Below are 12939 nucleotides of genomic sequence, written 5' to 3'. Positions count from 1 at the left end.
ATCTAGGATCAGAAATGGGATGAACTGCCTATTTTATTTTTTGCAATAACTTACTTGGAAGCAGCAGCAAAGAAGAAAAAAAAACAAAGCAAAATGCCCAATTCATCTCAAATCTACGCACAAAACTCATTTAACGCTGCGAAACGGAGCGAGCCTGGAGTTCTGAGTATAATTTAAAGGCAATAAGGATCTGACCCATCCTTTGTGGTTTCTGGAGTTTGAAGGGACTTCGTCTTCCCCAGCCTGCCTCCATGTGAGCATCCCGCTGGAGGCTGGGCAAAGGGGAGGGCTCACATCTCTCATTACTCTTCCCCCCCAAGGCCTCACTGTAGAGTTTACAATTTAATTTTCTGCATTTGTAATCTGTAGCCCTTGTGTATATAATGTCTAATGAAAAAGGCCTTTTTTAAATTAACATGGTATTTGGGAGGAAAAAAACACCCAAGCCATGTGTTTCTATTTCATTATCGAACTACATTTATAAAGAGAAAAAGTACTCGAGCTGAGGGCGATCGGATTTAGTTGGCAGGGACACAGGACGGTCAGAAAACATAGATATCCTTATGTAGATGTCTGCACAACATCAAAATGCCTTTGGGTACAACTTTGTTCTTGCTCAAGTTAATAAACCCCCTCCATGACTCAGAGCTTGGGGCATCGGCTGCTTGTGTATCCACCACGCTCTTCTCAGCCTCTTCCTCTCATCCCCCAAGTGCTGACCCCAGGATTCACTCTCCTGCTGACGACACATGAAACGTGGATCTGTTGGATAAGCCACTCTGCTTTCCACTTTCACCTTTCCAACTTCTTCCTTTACGGATGGGCTCCTCAAGCAAAAGAGGCTTACACGGTTATTCTTCATTCAATTTAAGACTTATGAGAGTCAATCCTTAAGCCCTCCCTAAAACACAAACTGGTTAGTAGCGACTTCACACCTGTCAACATAGAACACTCTATTTCAATTGAAAGGGACCTAAAATGATCATCTAGTCCAACTGCCTGACCACTTCAGAACTCATCAAACACCTCCTCAATACCAACATGCTTGGGGCATCAATCACCTCTCTAGGAAGGCTGCCCCAATGTTTGGCCACCTTCTATACAGAAATGCTTCCTACTGTCTGGTCTAAAGCTCCCCTGCTGCAGCTTTGAACCATTTTCATGAAGAACATGGAGAACCACAGAGTATCTGGGGCTGGAGGGATCTCTGAAGACCACTTGGCTCCTGCTCAAGGCATGGGAGCTGGAGTGACTTGCTCAGAATGATGGTAAAGCATTGGAACAGGTTGCCCAGAGAAGCTGTGGCTGCCCCATCCCTGGCAGTGTTCAAGGCCAGGTTGGACACAGGGGCTTGGAGCAAGCTGCTCTAGTGGAAGGGGTCCCTGCCCGTGGCAGGGGTTGGAACTGGATGAGGTTTAAGGCCCCTTCCAACCCAAACCACTCTGGGATTCTATGATCATCAGTTGAGTTTTAGGTATCTCCAGAGATGTAGACTCCACAACTCCTCAGGACAATTACCTTCCCTATTTACCCAAAGCAGATGGCCAGCTAAAGAAGACAAGACCATACAAGAAAAATGCTCAAGTCCTATTAGACACTAGAGAATCCAAACAAGTGTAAGCTGCCAAAACCAGCCTTCCTAATGATGCCATTCCCAGGAGAGCAGTGTTTCCCCTGGTTCAGATATTTATCAGGGTTGGAAAAGATGCTTGGCAGATCAACTGCACATCTTCGAGTGGGCATCAAATCAAACTCTTCTCCGAGAAGGCTCCCACTGCCTTTTTCAAACCACTTTTCTCCCTACTATTTCTCAGGGATACACACTTTTACATCTTATTCTCCTTCCTTTTGCTACCATTATGTCCTCCGGCTTCAGGCTTTTCCTCATCCCTATTGCTCAATTTTCTTAGTCCCAGCACCTCAGAGGCAGGAAGCCGTGCTGTTTTCCTTATTAATCAGAAATCTCTGGCACTGACCACAAGAAAAGCCTCCAAGAACACTGAACTTTCTGATTCAATGCATTTCATCACAATAGAGCTACCAGCATGCAGAGTTGATTTAGTTTTGCAATTTTCTGTGGGAATACCTTCCAAGCGCTAGTCTTGGCCTCCAGAAATCCACTGCCACACTCAGAGACACGTCAGGAAAGTCCCAGAAAAGCAGGGGTGTTTTTAGGAGTTACTAAATTCCTCAAAAGCACCGGTTAACCCATTGGACTGAGTGTGCAGTGTCTGAAGCTGGGGATGGGGGGGGGGGAATGCTATTTCCATCCGAATCTTGAACATCTATCATTAAATGTCATCATGAAGGAAGTCCATGATCAGCAACACAAGCCTGGAAAGCACCTACCATGATCTCAGCTAGTGTCCCAAGCTGGGAACAAGTTGCTCCTTCAAGCATCCTCCTCTGCACTAACAGCTCACCTGCTATTTACGGTGTTTATTATTGCGAGGCTGATCTATGTATGAGCTATCACACCTACGTTTCCTTAGGGGAGTCCAGACAGGGAGAAATCCAGCTCTTCTGGTGTCCCCTCTGAACACAGGGCTGCTTCTCCAGAAAAGAGCATTTAAGCGTATCAAATAATGTGTCTCCTGTATTCCCAGAGGGGCTATCCTAACAATTAATACAATTTGAGCACCCCAACTTTAACCATCACCCCTCCATCACATCCTCTAGGACTGTCATTATATTCCATCTTTTTTTCTCAGTTGATTCATACCTTCAAGGCTGGAGGAAATAGGTACAACTGGGTGCACCTGGGCTAAGCAATAACAAATGCAAAGGCAAATTCCTGATAGAAGAGGGCAAAGAAGCAAAGGTGGAGATGGAGGAGGGTGAATCTTTAGCTACCGACACTGCACCGTGATCAAGAGAACAGCTGTAACCATAAGGTCATAAACCACATCATAAAACACAAAGTTTATCCATAGGCAGCTACATCCACCCATTTCCACCCATCTGAAGTTAAGGAGCTTAATAAAGGAGGTAAGATAAAAAATCACCATCAGTGTAAAGATGGACAGCTGTGGCTGAGAGACGCTCCTGGCTATGAATTCAACGCATTTCCCAAGGCGTAGGGCCAAAATCCATCCTTAATCTTCCCAAAATAAATAACAATCATCTCATTTAACCTTATTATTCCCCAGCATCTCGAGGTGAACACCTCAGAGACACGGTCCCCTGGCACACACTGACTCCACTGTAAGAGTTTCAGGGTCTGAGCTCTGAGTTTCCTTGATTGTTATCAGGGTTCACTCAGCCTAACATTATTTCAGGACTGCCTTTGGTCCTTCATCCCGTTTCAACACTGGATCTGACCTCGCTGCGGCGTGAACTGTAAAGTGAGTGCTCCTCCGAGGTTACGGCCGTGGGAGGGTGGCTGGCGGGGCCGTAAGTAATCCATTTTTCTGCTGCAGGGCTCACGTAATTCTATTCAATGCAATTTATTAATTGTTCTCCCAGCATCTTGGAAATGCTGTGTATCACTTTCAATGGGAGTTATGCAGAGGGCACAAGGGACTGCATCCCAATGGGGAAGAAACCGCACGCTCACGGCACTGCTATTACCTGCACGGAGACCCCAAACATTAAAGGTATTTTTACCCAGCACAAAGCACACTAAGATGATGCTAAGATACAGTTATCATTTTCAGTGTTCTCACCCAAATCCTTCAAGCTCTGGATGCTTTAAGAAAGAAAGAAACAGAAAAACCAGCACACCTGGGAGGAAAGCACATTTTTGCCTTACCATAGAAAGCCTCCTTTTCCCTCCCATGTTCCTTTCTGAATTCCCCTTTGGAAGAGTTAGGCAGTGTTTTAAATTCAGCCATGTCAGCTTTGATTTACCGTGGCAGCAAACTGCTATTTGTTAAAAAAATAAAAAGCCAACTTTGTCCGGATTCAAGCTCCCATCCCTTCCAGTTAAAGAGTCTTTACCTTCATTACCTTGTTCTCACTTGGTTGGACAAAAGAAAAAGCAGTTCTGAGTGGGTTTCTCTCTCTTCATTTTTTCTTTCTACTGGTGTTCAGCTCATTCATCCTCTCACCACCAAGGAAAGTCTCACCATTCTTTCTGGTTTTGCAGGGCCTCAGCCACTAATCTCTGCCTATGACACTCTCTCCTTCTGTTCTGCATTACAACTCAAAGCTGCCTCTCTGCATTGACAACTTGCTTGCGGTGTTTCCACGTGCCATTAAGTAAACGGAATTGATAACTCGGTTAGAGAGGAGATTAAGACAAGGGTTTTCCTCGCAAAGAAATACCCTTCAGGACCAAGAAGCCTGCAAGAAGAACAGAGATGGAAAAGAAAAGCAATGACCTCTCTTCCACTCTGCTGGTGATGCTGCTTTGGGTGATGCCCTACTCCCAGGGCATAAAACACAGAATCCCAGCCTGGTTTGTGTTGGAAGGGATCTCAAAGCTCCTCCAGCTCCAACCCCTGCCACGGGCAGGGACCCCCTCCACTAGAGCAGCTTGCTCCAAGCCCCTGGGTCCAACCTGGCCTTGAACACTGCCAGGGATGGGGCAGCCACAGCTTCTCTGGGCACCCTGTGCCAGCGCCTCAGCACCCTCCCAGGGAAGAGCTTCTGCCTAAGAGCTCATCTCAGTCTCCCCTCGGGCAGGTTCAAGCCATTCCCCTTGGCCTGGCCCTCCAGGCCCTTGTCCCAAGCCCCTCTCCAGCTTTCCTGCAGCCCCTTTAGGCACTGGAGCTGCTCTAAGGTCTCCCCCTCAGGAGCCTTCTCTTGTCCAGGCTGAATCAGCCCAGGTCTTTACCCCACATTTAAATCCTGCATTTAATCCACAGACTGTTGGAGAAGAAGGTTCAAACCTCATGAGCCTGTGGCACGAGCTCAGCTCCTCCTTTGCCATGAATTTCCACTTGTGCTAAAGGCACCCTGATGTGCCCTGGGATGCTTCACTGCAGCTCTAGTCAACGGTTCCCTCCTCATCTTGACTCCCTTGGCCTCCTTCCGTTTTTGCAGGCTAAGCAAGCATTTCAAAACACACCATGATGTTGTTTATGAAAACTAATCTTGCTTCTAATGGCCTCTTTTGCCAAGCACTTTTTGCTATGATTTCATACCCAATATTTTGGTCCATACAGATGTCTTAAATTTTCTTCCGAGTTTATTTATTGATCATATGACATTGATAGGATGTTCCGGAGATAACTACAGACCAAAAGCAATTAACCCAGCGGTGAACTTCAGTTCCGAAAAGCAGCAGCAAATAATCATGTGTGCGACTGGATGCAAGAGTTTTGCAGTCATTCATGATCTTGTTTTACCCAGTCGTTAATAATAAATCAAGATTGCTTCTCAGCAGGCTGAGTCCTTCAGGTTGATAAGCTTCAAAGAGCTTCCCCGATGGACATGCCACCATATGACACCACTGCGTCTATTTGAGCACGTTGCTTACACTGGGAGCCAACAGCAGGGCTGAACCCAGGTCACTGCCTCTAGGGAACAGCTTCATGACACGTTTCTGCTCAAGCAGGAAGGTCAAGGAGAAATTAAAGTATAACCAGCCCCATAGAAGCCCAGCCTGGTTTGGGTTGGAAGGGACCTTAAAGCTCATCCACTTCCAACCCCTGCCACGGGCAGGGACACCTTCCACTACAGCAAATTACTCCAAGCCCCATCCAACCTGGCCTTGAACGCTGCCAAGGATGGGGCAGCCACAACCTCCTTTGGCAAACTGCTCTAGTGCCTCACCACTGCCACAGTAAAGAATTTCTTCCTTATATCTAACCTAAATCTTCCCTGTTTAAGTTTGAGAAGCTCCATGTGCTGGTGGAACTTCCCAGTGGTGCTGGGGAGGTTGCAGGGCACCTAGGCTGCAAACCAGCTTCATGACTCAAGTTCACGTGATGTGCTCTGTGTGGTCCAGATCACCCGGGGGTTCAAACACTGCTGATCTCCTCAATCCCACCCCCCCCCAAATCACTATCTGAATTAACTTTCTAGCCACCTCCTATCAGGAACACATCCAGGATGCCTGAAGGTCGCTCAGCCTTTCCCCCGCGTCGCTGGATGTTCACATATTCCCTTTTTTCCTTCTCTCTCCAAAGCCTCTGAAATATAAATTACTTTCCCAGAAGAAATGGAAACTTGATCATTAAAATTAGATAACTGACAAACTTGCAGCCGGGGCTGGGGCCTGCTAAACCCAAAGCCAAGATCAATCTTGTGAGGAGGGAAAACTGTCATTTAATCGATAGCCATGGGCAACCTATTACTCTGCTCCTTGACATAAGCTCTTGCACGGTGTGTTAACATGGTTGAACACAGAGACCTTGCCCAGCACAGGCTTGGCTGCTACTGGGAATACTTAAGATGATACCATCTGCTAGACCTTTAATGCCGAGGTGACATTTTAGGTGACTGATGAAGGGTGGAAGTGTTTAATTTAGGACACTTCCCGGTACAATATTAGCAATAGGGGATCCCACAGATAAGTTACACTTCTGGGAGATCTTTTCCCCTTCTCCTTTTGCTATCCGACAGGACAAAGGGGCCTTTATGGTGTTTTTAGCAAGTCTGTTTATTTAGCACATATTGTGGCTGATCCACTGTTGAACTATCATCCATTTCCCTCCCCTGAGAGATGCTCAAAGGAGCAGCAAGTAATCAACTTTAAACAAAAAGGCCATCTAAATATACAAAAAAGGAGGAGAACAATAGCAGCATTAATTATAAACCAGGCAGGCGGGTTTCCAAGGGGAATTCATATGCAGGGAATTTGTTTCTGCACAATTTATTTCTCTCTCTGGGGGCTCAGAAGAGCGGCAGCAGCTTGAAGAGGCTCGAGTGGAGCGGGAAGATGAGGATGGAGGGATGGGGGAAGAGAGAAGCGTCAAACAAACTGGAACCAACACGGGCCAAAACCAGCAGGAGAGCCAAAGCCATGGAATTTTGAACCTGGAAAAGAGAAGGATGTGCCCTGTCCTGCTTGGCTGTTGCAAACAATAAAGAGCAAGGACAGGGATATATCCCACAGCTCTGCAAAAGGGGGACTGCCTAAAATCTTTATCTCTTTAATAAGACCCCAAAATCTTCCCTGCATGCGGGGAATGTGATGTTCTCAGACATCCTGCAATCCATTCGACCCCTCTGGCACTGTTAATCCAGCAACCTTGGAAAGAATTCCCTGGGATTATACAGCAGCTGAAGTGAGGTGCAGCCAGCACTGCATCATGCACATCTATCTCTTTGCTTAAAAGGTCCCCAAAGAAGCCAGGGAAATGTTTGGGGTTTAATTCAGCTAGTTCAAGGCAGGATTTTGCTTCAACACGGTGCCAGTTTTGGAAGTGTTGGCCAAGGAGCATCAGTCCCTACAGCAAGTACAGGGTGTGAATACAGGCAAACCCTTGTCTGGAAGAGACTGGACTTTGCTCTTCTTTAACTCAGCAAAGTAAGGAGAAAAGCACATTTTGAGATGCTGGAGAGGGAGGTTGCACAGGTACCCAGCCAGGCTCACATACAGCCTGCAGGAAGAGCCTCTCTCACGATTGTAATGACCCATAAATTAAAAGCGAGTTGTCAGCACTGAGCAAAAGGCCTGCAAGACTCATGGGAATCATTCCTGCAGCTTCCTCAGCTGATGTCACACATTCCATTTGGAGACAGCGATGCGAAAGAGATGGGGATGCACCAACAAGCAGCCAGGGGACAGCATCAGGGACACAGAGATGAAGAAAGACCCCAGCTATGAAGAGGATAAATAGATCCACCCCAAGGAGGACCACGGAATGACATGCTCAAATTAAAACCAACTAATGATCAACAGCAGTAAAGCTTTGGGAACTGCAAGGAGCAGCAAGTCTTTCAATACATTAAGGGGGCCAAGAAGAAACCTAGAGAGGGGCTTTGGACAAGGGCCTGTAGGGACAGGCCAAGGGGAATGGCTTTAACCTGCCCGAGGGGAGACTGAGATGAGCTCTTAGGCAGAAGCTCTTGCCTGGGAGGGTGCTGAGGCGCTGGCACAGGGTGCCCAGAGAAGCTGTGGCTGCCCCACGGTCTCTTTCCATACAAAACAAGGTCTCCACCAGCTACTTGATGTAGTGCAAAATGAACTTGAAGGAAAACTCAAGTATTCTTCTCTACCATCAATCCCAAACAGAGTGAGGCAGATGGAGATGCTGGGTTACAACAGGGCTGTGGAAACTTCTTTTGCCATGCAAACCTAACAGAAAAGCAATAAACATTTGCACCATGTGTCCACAGGCATATAAAGATATGAAGATCTGGGTCCCAACTCCTGCTAAGGAAACCCTACAAGATGGACCTGGGGAAGCGATGGATGCAGGAGCATGGAGAAGGCACATCCTTAGTTCACACCAAGCATTCCCACCATCGTCTATGCAGCCAGCAGTAGGGGGTGGTTTTATGAGCTTTTGCTGGCCAGGTGTCCACAGGGAAACCTGGATGGAGAGTTATGGGAAATCACCACGTACCTGAGTATCCCAACCTGACCACAGGGATCTCAACACTTGCCTGCTTCACCCATAAACACACCCACAGCACTCAAAAAATATGGGGAAAATTCCTATTTAAGAATCAGTTCCCAGGGAGATTTCATTCCAAACCTCAGCACTCTCCTATGGCAGAGATAAGGAGTTGAAATACAGCATGGAAGCACTTTTTCATCCATGGATTTTTAATGACAAACCGCAGGATCTCAGGATCCTCAGCAGTTTATCACTACAGCCCCCAACTGAAGTTTACAGGGCTTGGATCAAATCACTTAAACCCTGCTTTAGTTTTATGGAATATTTTACAATATATAAAGAGTGGTGACTTTTCAGCATGGAGCTTTTATGACTTTATTTTACATGAATAGATCTTCCCGTTCTCATTGGCTCTATGGACATAACGCACCCGTGTGACACTGCACAAACCACAGCTCGATGCGATGTGTCATGGAAATGCAAACTAGATGGTTTCTAAAGGGTTACCAACCACCTGCTTCAGGCCACAAATCACCCTCCTAAAGCAGGGGATGAGGGAGATCTTTCTTCCCTGCACCTTCTTGGTAGTCACATCAAAGGGTGCCAGGAATGCTCTGAGACAGCAAACACCGAGACCACGCATCAGGACATTAAGAAGCTCTTCCCTATGAGGGTGCTGAGGTCCTAGCACAGGGTGCCCAGAGAAGCTGTGGCTGCCCCATCCCTGGCAGTGTTCAAGGCCAGGTTGGACACAGGGGCTTGGAGCAAGCTGCTCTAGTGGAAGGGGTCCCTGCCTGTGGCAGGGGTTGGAACTGGAGATGCTCTGAGGTCCCTTCCAACACAAACCAGCCTGGGATTCTATGAGTTCAACTTTGCACTGGGGGGAGCACTGGTATCTAATGGGCAGTGCTACTAGCTCACAGCAACTCACTCGCTGCCTGCCCTGGCATCCAGACCACACGTTCTCCCCGTGCTGGCACAAAAGAGGCAACACCATCAGGGATAACAAGCTAGCCCCATATCTCAACCAGCAAAAATGAGCCAGGCCAACACAGCCAGACCCTGGAGGGTCTCACCTGCGTGCACTTAGTTTTAAGTCTTATTTTCACTGCTCTAAATATCATTCTTTCCCCTTTTCTTTGAGCCCATCACAGCTTCATTCCCAACACAGGCTCCTTTCAACTCCAAATGACCTCACCTGCTTAATTTGCTATTTTTTTTTCCTCCCTTTTGTCTATAAGGACTAAATTTCTGTCAACAAAGCTGAAAGGCCATATAGAGTTCATGGTAACAATTCACATTTCTTAGCAGGTTGCCCAGAACTAAACCTTAACCTTAAACACGACTGCACAGTAGCTTTAAGAAACCAAGAAATATAAATCCTAGCATAGAAAAAAACAGTATATTAATGCCTGCTAGACTGATTCCTGCAAGCCATGGCCATAACTCAGCGAGCCTGGAGCACCTCATCTGTCGGATATTGATGTGGTGCTTTAATTGCAAGAACAAAAACAACTTTCCAAGCCTAACATATGCTGCACTTTGAAATCCTGACAATGGTGGCTCTCAGCACCATAAATTACACTTGTCCTCTTTGCAGAGCCAAAGCAACACGTGGAGCTGAAGTTTCTTTCTGGCAGCTCGCTTGAAGGGCAGGGTTACACTGGCTGCAGGCAGCGCTGTATGAGATACCACCTTCAGCTGCAGGTCCTGGTTCAGCTTTGAATGGAATACAGTGATTTATTGGAAAGAATATAGGGATTGTGTTTGATGCACTGCCTTGGCTACCACTGGCAAAAGGATGCCAAGCATCATCTCTTAAGCTTGGCAATTCAAGGAGTTCAAGGTGGTGCTCTTGAATCACGGCCTCAAGGACCAAATCTGCAGGAGCTGCAATGGAATTAGCCCCTTCACAAGTAAATCCCAGCTGGCAAGGCTGGAATTAAGTTTGTCATCCTGCTGTCCACATTCAAGCCTTCCAGGGAGGATTTTGGGCTTTAGTGATGCCAGTAAGGAGAGGATACATTGATTTTAGGAAGCATAGTAAAGCCAACCGCTTGGCAATCCTGATCCTGTTACCTGTAACCATAAATCACAAACCCTACTTAAAAAGGGAATTATTAATCAGGAGCTGCACAATGGCATCAAGGTAGGCTCAGGCTCAAAGCTCCTTTTCAAGAAGGGGAATAAATGGCCAACAGACCAACAGCCTGGCGTGACGGGCTCCACAATATCCATGCACCCCATTCCAAGAGATGCCTTGTGACAAGCCAAAGTGAATGGCGAGCAACACCAGGGTTTGCACGTTCACAGCAGGCTTGAGCCTGGGGCTGCTGGAGGACACCACTACATTATGCTGCATCCCTTCCTTTTTTCTTCCTTTTTCTTCCCATTTTATCTTTCATTCCTTTGTCCCTTTTTTCTTTTCTTCCTTTACATGCCTTTATTCCCCCCCCCCTTTACTGCTAGATTATGCTGCATTTCTTTTTTTTTTCCTTTTTTCCCTTCATTCATTTTTGCTCCTTTCCCCCCTTTTCTTCCTTTTTTGTTTGTTTTTTTTTTCTGTTGTCCTTTTTTCTTCTTTTCCCTTTTCTTTTTTCACTGCCACATCTGCTTCATTTTTCCTTTCCCCTTCCTTTTGCTTTCCCCTCCCTTTTTATTTTTCCTCTTTTTTTCCTTTTCTCCGTTTTTCTTTCTCCTTTTAATAATTACTTTTCCCTTCTCCTATTTTTTGTCATCTTTTTCCTTCATTCCCCTTCCTTTTCCTCCCCATTTTTTCTCCCCCCCCCCCCATCTTTTTTACACTCCTTCCCCTCTTTTTTCCAGGGAAGGCAAATGTAACAGCACAAGATGACCCCTATAGCTGAGGATATGGACCAGGAGTTTGGTCAACGAAGGACACCTGCATGATGCCAAGTGCATCACCGTGGCTTAAAGACCTTTGCAGCTCACTAACATTAATAGGCCTGAGCTGCTCTTACTCTCCATGCTCCCCTTTGCCATCAGCTTTTCCAGCTCCACCCGATCAATAACCTGCAGCAGGAGTTCAAGGCTCTGGGACACCTGACAGTTGTTTTGGTGGCTTCTTGTCTGCAGAGTATTAGGTTTGGGGGAGAAATCTATGTAGTACCCTTAGAACGCAGTGGGTTTTAATACCGTAACATATGGGAGGTGAGTGCAAGTGAAGCCAGACTTTTGCTACAGTCTAACCAGCTGAAACGCCCCAATGTTATAAATCATCTCAAAATGGAATAAAAACAATACATATCCATGCAAAAAATATAAAAATCACCTGTACTCAATTACACCATCAACTCCATCACTGAACTGCAGAGCAGGAGCATGCCAAATTAACCCTTACAGAGCCGGTCACATCAGCCACCACCATGCCTCACGTTAGCCATGTACATTTACCACCACCATCATCATCTATTTTGCAGGTTTCATTTGTCTTCTGCATTTTCAAGGCACTAGAATGTAATGGAAAAGTGGTAAACACTATCCTTTAGTGGAAAGAGTAGGAATTTCAATGCGGACTCAAAGCTCCGCCATAAGCCACAAATCTAAATGGGCGGTGGATGATAAATGCTCTGATCGATCTCCAAGCCAGTACCTCGCAGCAGTGAACCCGCTGTCATCCATCCTTCCTAAAATGAAACACATCATAAGGTCGGGTTTTCCACCAGGTTTTCTGGCAATTCCCATCCTCTCTCCCTGAGCCAGGGGGTCTCAACCTCTTTTTGATCTGCTGAGCTTTCTCCAAATTCAGCACAGAGAGATACAGGCTCCTGAATAACGAATTGAAGTTTACTGGCAAGAAGCTTGTCTGTCTGAGTTACCTCTCCTGGACCCCTCAGAAGTCATCCAGAGAATCAAACCCATCACTTTCACCTACAAAATCTCTGGGACAAGCCTTCAAGCAAACCAGACCCCACGACCCAGAGTCCCAGAGCTTATTGGGAGCATCACTAGGTACTGAGACAGTGCTGCTCAAACAAAACATCTGAAAGCATTTTAAAGTGGGGCAATTCTGAGGTTTGCGAGGTGTTCTTGCTTTTTTCAGGTGGAAACTGAGATGGGGATGTGGGTGAAGATCTCTGTGTGAAGTGCTGCTCAAGATCATAGAATCACACAATCAACAAGGTTGGAAAAGACCTTTAAAGTCATCAAGTACAAGTGTTAGCCCAGCACTGCCAAGGCCACCACTAACCCATGTCACTGCGTGGTTACTGAACCATGAAGTGGTTCAGTGGTGACTCCACCACTTCCCTGGACAGCCTGTTCCAATGCCTGACCACCCTTTTGGTGAAGAAATTCTTCCTAATATCCATGTAAACCTCCTCTGGCACAGCTTGACACCATTTCCTCTTGTCCTGTCACTTGTTCCTTGGGAGAAGAGACCAGGTACCTCCTCCTGAGACGCACCACTCAAAAGCACAACTGCACAGAGACAAGGTTGCCTTAGCTGGTTTTCTGAATTGGTGGC

The 12939-nt window shown here is 46.5% G+C and overlaps 1 protein-coding gene across 7 annotated transcripts in view; it reads right to left on the bottom strand.

Moving 5' to 3' along the window:
* EXOC6B (exocyst complex component 6B) overlaps positions 1-12939 on the bottom strand; it is a 293055-nt gene that overhangs the window by 25375 nt on the left and 254741 nt on the right. Inside the window, exon 22 of one of the 7 annotated variants that reach the window (XR_008971199.1) lies at positions 2350-2423. The exons of the other annotated variants lie outside the window; for them this stretch is intronic. The gene's annotated coding sequence lies outside the window, so the exon portion shown is untranslated. The remainder of the gene's footprint in view (positions 1-2349; positions 2424-12939) is intronic. 7 annotated transcript variants of the gene reach the window in all.

Source organism: Pezoporus wallicus, unplaced genomic scaffold, assembly GCF_028554395.1.
Source record: "Pezoporus wallicus isolate ANWC-B61680 ecotype Strahan unplaced genomic scaffold, APGP_CSIRO_Pwel_v1 contig_8837, whole genome shotgun sequence".
NCBI classification, from domain to species: domain Eukaryota; kingdom Metazoa; phylum Chordata; class Aves; order Psittaciformes; family Psittacidae; genus Pezoporus; species Pezoporus wallicus.
This window is presented reverse-complemented; position numbering and strand designations above follow the sequence as displayed.